This window comes from Acanthochromis polyacanthus, chromosome 8, assembly GCF_021347895.1.
Source record: "Acanthochromis polyacanthus isolate Apoly-LR-REF ecotype Palm Island chromosome 8, KAUST_Apoly_ChrSc, whole genome shotgun sequence".
NCBI lineage: Eukaryota > Metazoa > Chordata > Actinopteri > Pomacentridae > Acanthochromis > Acanthochromis polyacanthus.
The window spans coordinates 6,609,401-6,623,502 of NC_067120.1; the positions used below are offsets into that span (position 1 = coordinate 6,609,401).

The 14,102-nt window shown below is 43.0% G+C and overlaps 1 protein-coding gene across 1 annotated transcript in view; it reads right to left on the minus strand.

Annotated features, from left to right (window-relative positions):
• Positions 1–14,102, minus strand: part of abtb2b (ankyrin repeat and BTB (POZ) domain containing 2b) — a 51,864-nt gene that overhangs the window by 28,338 nt on the left and 9,424 nt on the right. The gene's annotated exons all lie outside the window — the stretch shown is intronic.

Below are 14,102 nucleotides of genomic sequence, written 5' to 3' on the forward strand. Positions count from 1 at the left end.
CTCCATTAACAGCCTCTGCATTCATTACAGGGTGGATGGATCAGAGAGTCAGGGAGAAGGGGGCTTCAAAGCCACTTCCCCTGCCCAAAAAGGAGCTCTGATTCTGGTCCAGGAGGCTATAAGCTTGTCTCTCTGTGGAGGCTGGAGAGTGGACGGTCACACAATAGTGTAGTGTTTGTCAGGGGTGTCACTGGGTGTGTATCACTCCCACCGTCTCCTGATCTCCTGCCTTTCAGTGACTATCTTTCACACGACAAAAAGCACACATGCACACACGCACACACCCCCACACACTCGTGCTGCATTTCTCTACAGTGGAATCCATATGCCAGATGTGATCCTTCACTCACAGGCCCGACCTCTTGTTTTCCGCACACAAAGCCTACAAAACACCTGTTTTTCACACATCCACCCTCACCCACACACAACCACATTCTTCTCAGTTTAATAGAGATCATGTGCCACACACAGATCTTTTGTTAGCCGCACTGAGCACAATTCATAAAAGTCTAATCATAAAATCGAGGATTGAACATTATTATATGTGTACGTTTCTGTAGATCCAGAAGGATTAGCTTTGTTCGGCTACACTAGCTGCAGCATACGAGGGTAAAAATATCCATATGTTTGCTTGCTCTGGCGAACCCTCCTCATGATCCTTATCTAAACAGAACTTCAGTAAGACAGAGGGGCATTTAGTAACTAAAAGTGGTGTATTAGCATTTGACCTAAAAATAATCATTCATTTGACAAGTTAGCATACAAGTGTGTCTTTTAAAATACAAACTACCTATGAAGAGTTGGGGGCAGACAGAGAAGCATTCATAAGCCAAAGCTGCTTACATTTAAAATCTCAGTTTTGACTGAAGCGACCATTCACTGGAATATCTGTGTTCAAATCGTTATGTTTCTGATTTAACAGACATCAGAAGTTAAGGTTCTCGTTCACACACAACCACACACATGCACGCACACGCTTTTCAGAGCCAGATAAATCACAGACCGTGATGGACAAGTGAAGTGGGGTCTGGTAAACATCCCCCTGACACCTCTGCTGACCCCTGGCTGCAAGGGTTCATGGGTCAGAGGTGGCGCTCAGCTGGGGCTAAAAGAGGAAGTAACCTTATCAGCTGTGCGAAAAGGGGGCTTCCCAAAGTCAATGAGTGGGAACACCCACAAACATCATTAATCACTGGGAGATTCAAAATTACAACTGAGATGGAAAGAGAAGAAATGTACTACTAGTGGTGAACGTGACGGTATTATACGTAGGGAAAAATGAGATTTCATGTGCTGGATCTGCCTGCTGTTCTCAGACTACTGCTGTATCGGATGTTTGGCTTGGGAGGATGCTTTCTAGGAAGCAAAATCTAAGTAAAATTCAAATTTGAAAAGTTGAAACAAACTTTGAAAAGAATAGCAAGTATAATATTTGAATTGTTCTACTTTTAAAAGTCTGCCCAGAATCCCAGTGAACTAAGCCACCAAGATTGGATCAAATCTTCACAGAATATCTGAGTGATGTCTGTGCTCACAAAGTCAGAAATCAAACCTCAAAATGCAAACCTTGAGAAATATAAAGCTGTTACGCCGACCACGAGTTACCAGCCGTTTCCTGCTCGTGTGGAAAATCCAGCAAGATGGATAAAAGATCTAGTGTCATGTAAAATGGTCTTGAATAAATCTGAGGTGCTCCAAAGTCATGCACACAGGCCACATTAAGTAGCTCCAACAGTGCAACAATATCACTATTGAGCTGTAAATGTGGTGTGCAATAACATACCTACCAGCACCCCCAAACAAACACACACACACACGCACACTCAAATTAGGAGTGGCAAGACTCGGGAGGGCTTGGCTTTGGTTTCCCACATCCCTGAAAAATAACACCATAAGCTCTATACAACTAACCCTAATCCTAAACATAACTTCAGCTCTCTCCCCCCTTTCCCTCTCCCCTCCTTTAGTCTCCCTTGTTCCCTCTCTAATCATGTTTTATATTTTGCGTTCCAGGCTAACTGTGGTGCCTGTGGCTATCTAGTCTCATTTACCAATCCCTGTTTCCATACGTGACGCCACTTCACATAGTGTGCAGCAAAGGGACAATATAGCTCCATTATAGGATGGCTAGTTTTATAGGTTTCACTGGCTTACGGTGCAGAACTGGCGCTGGAAATACATTATACTGTATATAGAGGCTGGTCTTGTTTCTCTAATGACACTGGACGATGGTTGTTACAAAGACACACACACACATCAATAATACTTCCACAGAAACATCTAACCTCAAACCCACCCTCTCATAATGGAATCCACTTTTACTATTGAGATGATGTCACCTTCCCAAACACTGTTAGGAGGTAGAGGACTTGACAAAAAAACACAGGAAAAAGTCAGAAGTGCAACTCATGATGCAATGTAACTGTGCTTTGGTCTAGAGAACAATTATTGCCACTTAAAAGTCAAAATATCCATGAGATCAGTGTGACCAAAGTAAAAGAGTGGACATTATTGGCTGGAACAGATCAAGAGCAGCAACAGTTAACCTCCCTTTTTAGAACAAGCTACCCTCTATTCAGCTCTCAACAAATAACAATATGGGCAGCAACTAGGCAAAAAAGTACAAAGTGTGTATGTGTGTGCATATGAGTGCGTGTTTACACTAATTGCTCCCCTTCTGTCTGTGTGATCAGCTTGTTTTTTTCTCCGTATTTTTCGCTCAACTTGAGAGCAAGAACAGAGAGCCAGTCAGTTTGGATGGAAGACAAGATGCTCATTGAGCAAAGTTTTTGAACCTCAACTCTAGATTGGGTTTGTTCTCAGTAACATTGGCTAAGATAAACACACATGCACACGCACACACACTAACACGGGTAAATCACAGGAGTGAGGTTCATGCTTTTTTCTTTAGGAGGGGAAAATTGAGAAAAGTAAGTTCACTAGCCAGTTGGCTGTGTGGATCACATTTGATGCCCAAAAAGACTTTTTCTGCGTGATGGAGGGTTGGAACCACACATGCAGAATTATATGTGGGTGCTTTGAAAAGTTACACCTGATTCACTAGATTTGTGTGAGCAAAACAACATAATTCATTCACTGAATTTAACATGTAAGTGACTCTTTCTTCTCAATATCCTAGCGTGGCTCATCAGCTTTTTTAATTTTTAAAAAAAGATTTGATTTACAAATTGATTACACACTTGTTTCATGCTTCCTCATTAGTTTGGTCACTGGTTAACTTTCACAGGATAACACCCTTAAAATTAGCATTAAAGCAGGAACAGCATGCAACACCTCTGTGTCTGATGTCAGACACAAACGCATGTGGCACAGTGTCATTATCACTTCAGTCCCAGTCTGACTAACTCCTATAAAAAGCACTTTGTGTCTCACCAATTGCTTATTGAGCTTCTAATTTTACCCCTCTCCTCCCTAATTCTTTTATACACTAAATTCGGCATTCACACATTAGCCTAGATGTTTATTAGCTCACTTTGAGTGCCATACTGTGCCTTCCCTACTAGACTGATGCCCAGAGAGTCACAGGTATTTTATTTTCAAAATCTCAAGCTGAGGAACTCAACGCATCAAATCCTTCCCAGCGTCTTTGTTCAGATGTTCAGTCTTCTGCTGCAGCAAGGTTCTCACAATACAACTAGCCGTTCTGATACAGGGACTTAGGAGTCTGACGTTTCAAAGGACTGGATCCAAATTCCCCCTTGTAAATCTAAAGCAGCTTTCTGCTGATTAACATTCCGGGTTGGACTGGGGAGAGAGCAAAATCATGACGCAGAGCAGTGAGTCAAATTGGGGGAAAAAGCAAGGGTGGGGGAATGGTGGATGGATTGTGATTCGGAAAAGAGGTTGACTTACTCTTTCATCCACGCCTTTCCTACCTTTGCCTACTTGCTCTCCTTTCTTTTGGATTCTGTTTCACAGCAGAATGGAAAAGGAGTTAAATCACTATCTGGGCAGCCTTTGATTGTTGGTTCCTCACACAAGTATGCAAAAGTTGCACAGTTGTACTTGCATCAGCTACGAAGAGTGATAGAACAATTATCCAGATTCTGTCTTAAGTTACGTAGCAATACCACAATCTTACCATAATCTACATGAGTAAAAGTACAGACTATAAAATTAGATCTTAAAAGAAGCCTGAAATTGTATGAGTAGCCCTGCGACAGACTGGCAACCTGTCCAGGGTGTCTCCTGCCTTCGCCCGAGTCAGCTAAGATAGGCTCCAGCACCCCCCACAACCCTAGTGAGGATAAAGCGGTGTATAGAGAATGGATGGATGGATGAAATTGTGTGAGAAAAACAAATGATTAAAACCAAGAGCACACGTTGTAAAGAGTAAGATGCTATTATTGAGGTTAGTCTGAGAGGAGCTCACCATTATATATACAGCTATTGTATTTTAGTTGTGCAACAGCATCAAAATTTATGGATTTATTTTCTGTTTACATGTAAATGCTTCATCTATTAGCTGATCACAAGAACTGCTAAACAAATCTAGCAAAAACACCCTATTTTCCTTTGAAACTGATGACTGGAGAAGTCTGTAGTAGTATAAAACAGAAATAACTACTCAAGCAAAGTACAAGTAAAAGTAACCTGAGTAAAGACACTTACTTACTTGCCAGAGACTTCCAAGTTTAAGTGATTACAACCTGCACAGTCAGCTCAATAAAGAAGGGAAGCTATACTGTCTTCTAGAGGTAGAAAACTATTTGTAGAACAGAGCTGCATTAACCTCCTTACTACTATCACATTTCAATTAAGCTTGCATCAAGAAAGAACAACCCACACACTCATTCCAGTCCATTATAACCTGCCATTGGTAAGACAAATAGACAGGATGAGTGTGCATTATATCATGGACATTACAACTCAGCAGCATTTTGCAGCAGCAGAGAGTGAACGGAGCAAAGCTTTGTTCAAAAGGCCCATAGTTGTTTGTGCGCAGTAATGAGTAAGGCTGATCCATTTACATCTGCCTGACTCTACTGTTGTCCCAGCCATTGTTCATAACAACTGTCCTCACTGTGAAAGACAGAAGACAGAATTCAATACTGGGAGGGGACACATAATGGTCATAACACTGGTTGGTTAGACTGGGCACAGCACCTCATGCAATTAGCCAGAAATCAATGCCACTGATGGAACATGTGTAAAAGACACATACTGACAATAAATCAACGGACCACCCAACTTCAGACAGATGATGATGTTCTGATAAATGTCCCCGGTGCAGTCTGGCCACACACATATCTACACAGCATGAAATAATGATATGCGGCAAGTGCTGGGATGTCATCAAAAGCACAAATCATACGGCCATGTGTCAGTCTTGCAGATGACAGCGGAGAGCAGACAGCAGCTCTAAACATTCTGTCTGTGTGACCTGGGTGTGTTAGGGACCTGCGGGGCGTGTCAAGATGTCCACCTCTTTAGCAGGAGGCAATAAAACACCTTTAACCAGAGCAGTCACCTCATTCAAGCGGCTGTATGACCCATCTGACACCGACGGGGGTTTACAGCTCACCCCTGACCCCGCACACCCTCACATGCACACACTCAACACAGAGGGAGTGTCCATACCTCAATAGAATTCCTGCTGAGAAGGACCATCCCTTTATGCAGTCATTTCATCGCTTGACCCCCACCTCTTTGCATCCACAACAACACTTACACACACAAAGACACAAATTCAGGCCACCCTCTTCTTCTACGTCAATTAGCTAACAAGTGCCCATGTGGTGGTCAGCACTATGGGACACTTAAAAGTTAACAAAGCCTCATTGTGTCATCTCTTTACAATATACGTGCTACGACACCTGTAGTACAATGGTGCTCGACCTGGGACTCAGGACCCCCAAATGCATCACACTGAATGAAAAAGGGAAATAAATCTTTGTGTAGAACTGCCCACAACCAACAGACATTTGCAACCTCTGATGAAGGTTTACAAGCAGACTTGTAAAGCGGTCAGCTATGTTGTCTCTCTGTACTCAAGTTCATAAAATGCACCTTAAGTTATCCTTTGCTCTTTTTTCCATTTCCTATGGAAAACATCACCATTCTAACGTCACTGTTTCTGAATTTGAGTGCGCATTTTGTGTTTGAGCAGGAGACAACTGCAGATAAACAGAGATGAATAAACAAAACACAACACAAGCCACAAAAGAGAAGAAATTCCCAATCTGCAAATGTGTATCAGATAATAAATGTGTCCTCGGAACTTCAGTTTGTTTTTGTCCAACTCAGCGAATCTCCGTTCATTCCTGCCTGATGAACACTTTCATTTCATACTGTATGCATTACTTCAAAGCGTCTTGACTTACTGCAAGCCGGTCACATCTTATGTAAATCCATCATCAGCTTCAAAGCACGTCAGCATGGGTGAGAAGTCGTTTGCTATGACCTTTTGTCGGAATTGCACGTACATGCAGCAAATCAACTTGAGTCATCACTACTGAGTCTTGTGCTTAAACAGAAACTGAACAGTGTTGTGGTTCCATTACAAACATCTCACATACCCTGTGGTGATCAACATTTGCTGCTTTTTCTCTACAGGGGGCACCTCCTCACGCATTCCTCAGCCACAAACACGGCAGCAACACAAACAAAGTTGTGGGAGGTGGGCATGTGTGTGTGCATATGTACAAGAGGTGACGTTTGTTGCCGTGTGTGTTCCCAGCTGTTGCTTCTGCAGGTGCTCCAGACAAGCTTGACTCAGTGTGTGTCATTTAAATACTTTATAAGGTCATCTCAACATGTTCTGACGGGTTTGATCTCTGCAGTCATTTTTAATGTGTCTGTCCACAATTGTGCTGCTTTGTGTGCATTTGTGTGTGTGTGCTGGTGTGTTATGCAGGTCATAAGAGGCTCCTGTTCCATGGGAGTCTGTGGACCACCCACTGGAGGTGTTTCCTCCATGCAGCAGATGGAAAAAAATAAGCAATCACAAACAAGGGGAGATATCACCTCAGGAGAGACACATTTTTCTCTCAATTTCTGCTCTCCTCTACATCACTGCATTCCTTTTAACTATAAAACCAGAACACTTTAACAAACAGTACACTTGAAGAAGTACAAGCGAGGGCAATTTTCCTTTTAAGTGCTTAGGAAGCTGCACAATTCTCACATTTGTGTGTGTGTGTGTGTGTGTGTGTGTGTGTGTGTGTGTGTGTGTGTGTGTGTGTGTGTGTGTGTGTGTGTGTGTGTGTGTGTGTGTGTGTGTGTGTGTTAATGCATTTCTTCCTGAGCGTAGCAGAAGACCCGGTCACTTCTCTTCAACTAACTTTCCCACAATGCTACCCAAAGCCACAATGGCTAAATAATAGCTGACAGACTTTTCGCCCTTCCTGACACATACACACAGAAACTCACACTCTGGCACACAAATAAATTGTCTACAGGCCACATCGTATATTACCGACTATGTCCTTTACAGAAATTAATAAAACTTAGTCTGGCAGGAAACAAATGATAAATCATCAAGAATGACACTCACTTCTTGAATGGGACTTGGTTACAATGTGAACAAACCCAGGGAATGCGAGAGTGGGGAAAAGTTTCCAGATTGTTGTACAGTAAACCCACTCAGACTTGCAATATGTGCTGAGTGTCAGGCTCTAACCACCATGGGTATTGTTAGTAAATCATGACTAGCGAGAGGTGCTACCCACATCCTGACCACACACACTAAAACACACAAATCCCTTAACCCTTCCCAGAGAAACCTCACTGCCCAGCAGCCAGAGACGCTTTAAAAAGCCGTGGGTGTGTGAGTGTTTCAGAGGAATGTTTGTGTGTGACATTTTGGGGGGGGGGGACTATTCTAGAACACACTCAAACAGCTCCTATGCAAACACTGACAAATCTGTTTTCATTCTCCTTTTCCCACTGCAGAGTCTGCCTGGGTTTGATGATGGCGGCTGAGCATGTATGCTGGCCCTGCCCTTGTTCATCAGCTACCGCCTGCTGTATCTGCACATTCGCTGACAGATTTTAAGTCGGCAAAATCTATATTTTCTGTCCTGTGCTTCAACTTTCTCTCCTTTTTTTAAAAATTCTTGTTCCAACCTTTACTTCTTGTACTTCCTGTCTCTTTCCAAGACAAACAAAAACCCCTGCTTTACCCACTCGGGAAACCCCATAACCACGAATGGCTAGACAGACAGAAGGAGAGGCTCATGGGATATTTCATTCAACTGCTTGCCAAGTGTTCAGAGTTGGGGTTTGGACTACCCACAGCCATGAGCTAGACACACACACACACATATATTGTTTCCCTACTCTTGGACAACTCCCATTCTCCAATTTCAGCCCCTGCAGTCTCAGAAGGGCTTTCAAAAGCTGCAGGGTGATAATTAGCTACATTTTACCTTTTGCCACTTGAGAGAAACTTGGGAAGAAAATAGCATACACCATCACAACGATGGGAACAAGATGGGGAGAAGTTCTGTGGAGAAGCAATTCTGCATGAAGACAGTGATGGTATTTCAAGAAGGAAATAGAAAAATAAAAAGATTTCTTTGGTCCCCTGCCGAAAGCCTGAGTGAACCCAGAAGCCATCGTCCCAACAATTCGATACCCGAGGATTACTGCACATATTTAAAATCGAGCCTCCTGGTGTGTGCAGATATAATGATGCCTTCCCCAGCCATTGTCTCTGAGCAGCAAGTTCCCAGGAGTCTGACTGCAGCAGCGGGTCTATGTAGGAAAGCTCTGGCTGAGGGGACCTGGCAAAACAGACAGAGAGGCGACCACTGAGACAGCCAAAAGAAAGAGGGAGAGGAGAATTAGGGGAAAAGAAAGTTTGGAAGATGGGAGACAGAGGGGAGGTAAGCCTTTCCTTGATTCAATTTGCAGACTGCGGTGACACAGAAACCACCTTTCAGATACGCATGAACTCACACACAACAAAGATAGCCCGAGAAAAGAGCCAGAGTGCTGGATAGAGAGTGATATGTCCTAATTCACAATCCAAGGCATGAATAGTACTTGACCTCGCCATGCTAGTCAGCTAACTGCTGACCTCATCAATCTCCAGCTACCAAACGAGCTGGTCAGAGGATAATTATGGCCTTCAGAGCAGAAGTGCACAAGAGCCAAGAGCCACTAGGCAGGTTCATCTCTTGCTCTGTGATTTTTTTCGCTCTGTGCTTCTGCTTTCTCTATTCCCTACTCTCTGTGTGACACTCTTAGCACTGAGCCAGAGAGACATACCAGCTCCTTTTGGTATCCATGATAGCCTTCATCTGCACATGTTCAACCATTTTAAAAACACATTTCTAACACTTCTCTCCTCTAATGCCAAAGCTGTTAACTTAACAACCTTGTAAAAGTGCATATTGTGTCACAAGTAAAATGGTATTGAAACCAAGGCTGCATAGAAAATCTCTATTCCTCACTCTCTCATGGGTTCACACACATGCAGAATACTATGTTATTGGTTTCCTCTCTCTGCAGGAGATGATGATGGCATTTCAAGACTTCTGGTGCAGAACACCAGGAGCAGCTAAAGAGACAGATAGAGGAAAGATGAATGAAGGGAGGGAAGGAGGGAGGACAGGAGAGGAGAGGAGAGAGAGATGGTGCTCTTGGGAGGCTTTCACACAGTCAGGAAAGAAGAGGGGCCTCAACCAAAGTTTCTCTCTTGAACACACTCAAACAGCGTGGGGGCTGGAGATGATAGCTATGCATTTAGATATGATGGATGTAAAGAATCTATTTTCCTTTCCACTTTTCGCTTTTTGAAATACAACAGACATCACAGACATCCTAACAAGGCTTAAAGTGCTAGTTGTCACGCCTCCAATCAGGAAAAAAACACAACTGCATGCTGATAGCGCAAATTCTTTTCCATCTTTGTCTGCCCGATTGCTACTTATCAGTTTGTGTCTCTATCACAAGTGTTTTTGATTTCAGTGAGTAAGTGTGCATGCTAGTTTTGTGTGTGTTATCTTTGTCTATTCAGGCAACAGGATAGAGCCACAGTGTTATCAGAGTCACAGAGAAGAATCAAGACATCTCCTCCCTCTGTCTCTCCGTCTTCACATGTGGGTTTGTGACTTAGTCAGCTGCCACACGTACGAGCTCTATTGTTCCCCTGACATCAGATTGCCTGCGCTTTGGATCCTGTCTGCAGACCTCACGTCAAAACAAAGCCTCTCAGCGTAATAAAAAAAACACAGCTTTGTTTAAACGTTTGTATAAAACCACCGGGATAAGTACAAGCTGCTCACCCTCCACACTTTTCCTGGGGCTCAGCTGACTGGCTGGGTGAGTGTTGTATTATTTATGACTCGCAGAGCCACAGGCTGGCTCCCCTCCCCAGTGAACACCTTAAACTCCTAACACATCTGCCCCCTTCAGCTCCGTCATGCAGACACACACGCCCCTTCTTAACACCTGAATGGACTGCTGAAAGGCTCTTTTTTTAGTAGACGGCTTCACTGGTGGAGGTGTTTCCTGCCAAAAGCTGACAATTAACTATAGACAAAGCATTTAATTGTTAGTGTATTTGCTCAATGTTGTGTTGACCTATCCAGCTCCACAATTTCCTTCTTTTTGACCTCTGTCAGTGATTGCTTGCCTGGATCTTACATTATATATTTAACCACTGTCAGGCTGCCTTTGAGAGTTCTTTTACAACACCTTTTAACAGAAGCACCACAAGGCGAGGGCACTGACATGTAGCCATATGTATGTACAGTATATATACTGTATGGACTGTTAACTAATGCAAAGCACATGGAAAATAATGAGAATACTTGTTCTATAGAGCCAAAGTTAATCACACTTGCGTCTACAGCCCATGCGGGTGGAATAAATGTCTAATCCCAGCGTATTTAATAATCCCATCGGGCGTACATAGAGTTACACTGAGTCAGGCTTGATGAGCTGATGAACATGTTGGCAATGTCAGAGATTTTTTAGAGGCTATACTTTGCTCTTAGAGGTGGAGAAGCAGGGCAAGCATTGAGGGGTGCTCTGTGCCGGGCTCTGTTTAACTGCTGTCTGACCGACTTCCTCTGTAGCCTCCACGTGCATAGACAGAAACACCACTTGTACAAGGTCACTCAAGATACTAGTAATCCAATTTATATTCACTCATTGTGTAGACACACAGGGCACACATCGGAATTAATCACTTTGAGAAAACAATGTGCAACCAATCTTCTGGAAAGAAGCATCATCATCACAAGTATTTAGCTGTTTGACCCAAGTTTTAAAAAAAAAAATCCATTTCTCTGGACACCACCAAACAAGGCATCCTTTCATCAGTGTGAAATTCCAGCACATACCACGCTATTCCTTCTTCTATCTTCTCCCTTCACCCAACGATAGCTCAATAGGCAGATTATATCAAAGCTGGAGAGGAAACTTGGCAACTATCGCTGGTGTGTATTATGTCCAGCACTGTCTGTGACCCTGCAGTGACACACAGATGGCCAACACAACGCAGATAGAGACAGAAAGAGAGACACAGAGCAGATGTGGCTGGATAGACAGAGCCCACTAATTCACAGAACACATCCAAATCCAAGTTGAACACATACTTATGTGGACATGGGCCCACACATGCACACAGTTATATACAGATGTAGCCAAAATTAGTGGGATCGTGCCCAGAGAGACATATCCTGTACAGACACACAGTAACACAAACAAAGCGTTAGTTCGGACTTTTCTTATCACAGCAGCCGCACGCATGGGCAACCAAGCCGTACAAACACAACGCAGACACAGACCCAAGCATAATCCTCATCATTTTCAAACAAAATACATATACATGGTGATTAGGTGCAATGAGGACTCTTAATTCTACCACAGAAACACAGGTCCAGCCAATCTGATGACAACTGTTCCAACTCTGTCTTAAACATGAGCTATGTCTTTTTGTCTGTGCACACCTAGTTGTTATGTCACAGTATATGGTGGGGTTTCTTAAAGTCACGCTTCCATCTCCCTAATACACATCTCCTTTTGATTACTTATAGAATCTGAACTGTTTATTTCGGTTACAGGAAGGAGTACGCATATGGTGAATGTGCTGTGCAGATCTTATCGACAGAAAGAGACGACAGACTACGGCAGAGGGTGTCCTGTCTTGACAGAGTCTGTTTTCCTGTGCCCACATGTGTTCCCCATATGGCCCTCTAAATGTGCTCCTTCCCTCCACTAACCACAAGGGAATTCCAGGAAGCCTTACTGTACACGGTTTTGGTCTAAATATGCTGTGTGCGCCGCTGTGGCTCTTTTAATCACCACATGTCTATCTGGATGACCTTGACCCAACAGGTGATGTTTTTAAGACATGGCACTGGTTACAGGATTGCAGATGGAAAAGCAAAAGTTGGAGGAAAAAAATGCAACTGTAATATACACAAGTCACATTTGCAAAGAGAAAGCTGGATGTAAACAGTGGATGTGGTAGGGCAAAGGAAAATAAGAGATGAGTAAGTAAAGCTTTGAAGGTGAGGACTAGAAGCAGAGATTGTAATCAGTGTGGGTTGATAATATGCTCCCATAACAGTAGAAAGAAGATACAAAGTAGTGAGTGGAAAGAAGGTCACAGGAGCCTGGTGTGGAGTTATGAAGGTCAGAAAATAGATTAGCGAGTATGACAGAGTCTAACAGGACAGACACTGTCAAATCACAGTGACTTCAACCCACAACAGTCTGGCTATCAGCACAACTAGGGGGAGGGTGAGATGAGTCCTCTGATGTGGGCAAAAAGTGGTTCAAACAAGCTGCTGAGCCTCAGTGTTTACATACATGTTGCTGATGAAGCTGCAGGCTCGACGTGCAAACAAACACATTCCAGTGTCTGACAAAGGGAGACAAGACAGTTGAGAGAGAGGCGGGTGGTAAGATATAAAGGAAAGACAAAAACAACACACTGAGTACTACTCCTATTCACAGTAGAAATTAAATCACACTGCATCCATTCCTGTCACTGGGCAATCGACTTTTCAAGACAATAAAAGAGCAAAACTCCCTCTTTTTGGTGCTTTCAGTACAAAGAGAGCTGCATTTCTTTGAGTTCAGTCAAACAGAACTAGACACTCCTAGTCTCCAAGCATCACTCTGATTGAATGTCTGTGTTAACTTTCACTCAGTCAGGAGTCAATCAACCCTGCTGACAGAGAAAGCAAACTCAGTCCAGCACAGACGCACACACACACACACAAACCGAATGCACACACACCGATACACACAGCAGTCCTTTGGAAAAAAGTACAGATATCATCAGTCAGAGATGGAAGAGACAGCACAACATCAAAGTAAAAACATGCCGAAGAAATGTCAGAAAGCTGCGATGGCCTAGTTATGACATGAACACAACTTTGCTAACACACCATAATGGGCACTTTGCCCACTGAATCTGGCGCACTTACAAAAAGGCTTGTCATGAATGCTGCTGTTAATTTTTCCCTCAGCCTTCTTTTCACTCCTTTCATTTTAACCTCTCTGCCCAACTTCTCCCTCTGGAAAATTGGCTGGCTGTTTGGGGAGTATGAGAAACTGCTTCCAAGCATCATGCAAATGATGAACTATTGCTCAACCTGTATGAGGTGAGCTGTGAGGCTTGTCCTGATCTGTCATTGTTAGGAAAAGGTATTAAAAAAGCAGGGCAGTTATTTGTGCTTGTTCATTTAAATGTGGCTTTAAAACCAAACTGAAAGACATTTGATGGTAAAGAAGCTGGAGCTGGAATCCTTAACAGTGCGTCTTTGTCCACTGAATGTGTTTGCCTACTCCACCCTCTGTACACTCACAACATTAATCATCAAAGTCTGAAGGAAAGGCATCTTCCTCCTCTTCTCTTCCTACTTTTGCACAATATTGGTGTGTCTGTGCATGTATATGTTCTGAAGTTATTATTATATTATTTTAATTAGTATATACAATGTATTTCTCTGCTTTATGTTTTGCATTGGTAACTATTATAATAGTAAGATACAGAAAAAAATCTTCAGTTAATTTATCTGGACCTGTAATTATGTAAATTCACAAGCCCCCATATGTCCATTGTAGCGTCAGTGCATATGCAAGTGGAAAGCCATATCAGCCTGAGTGTGAAAATC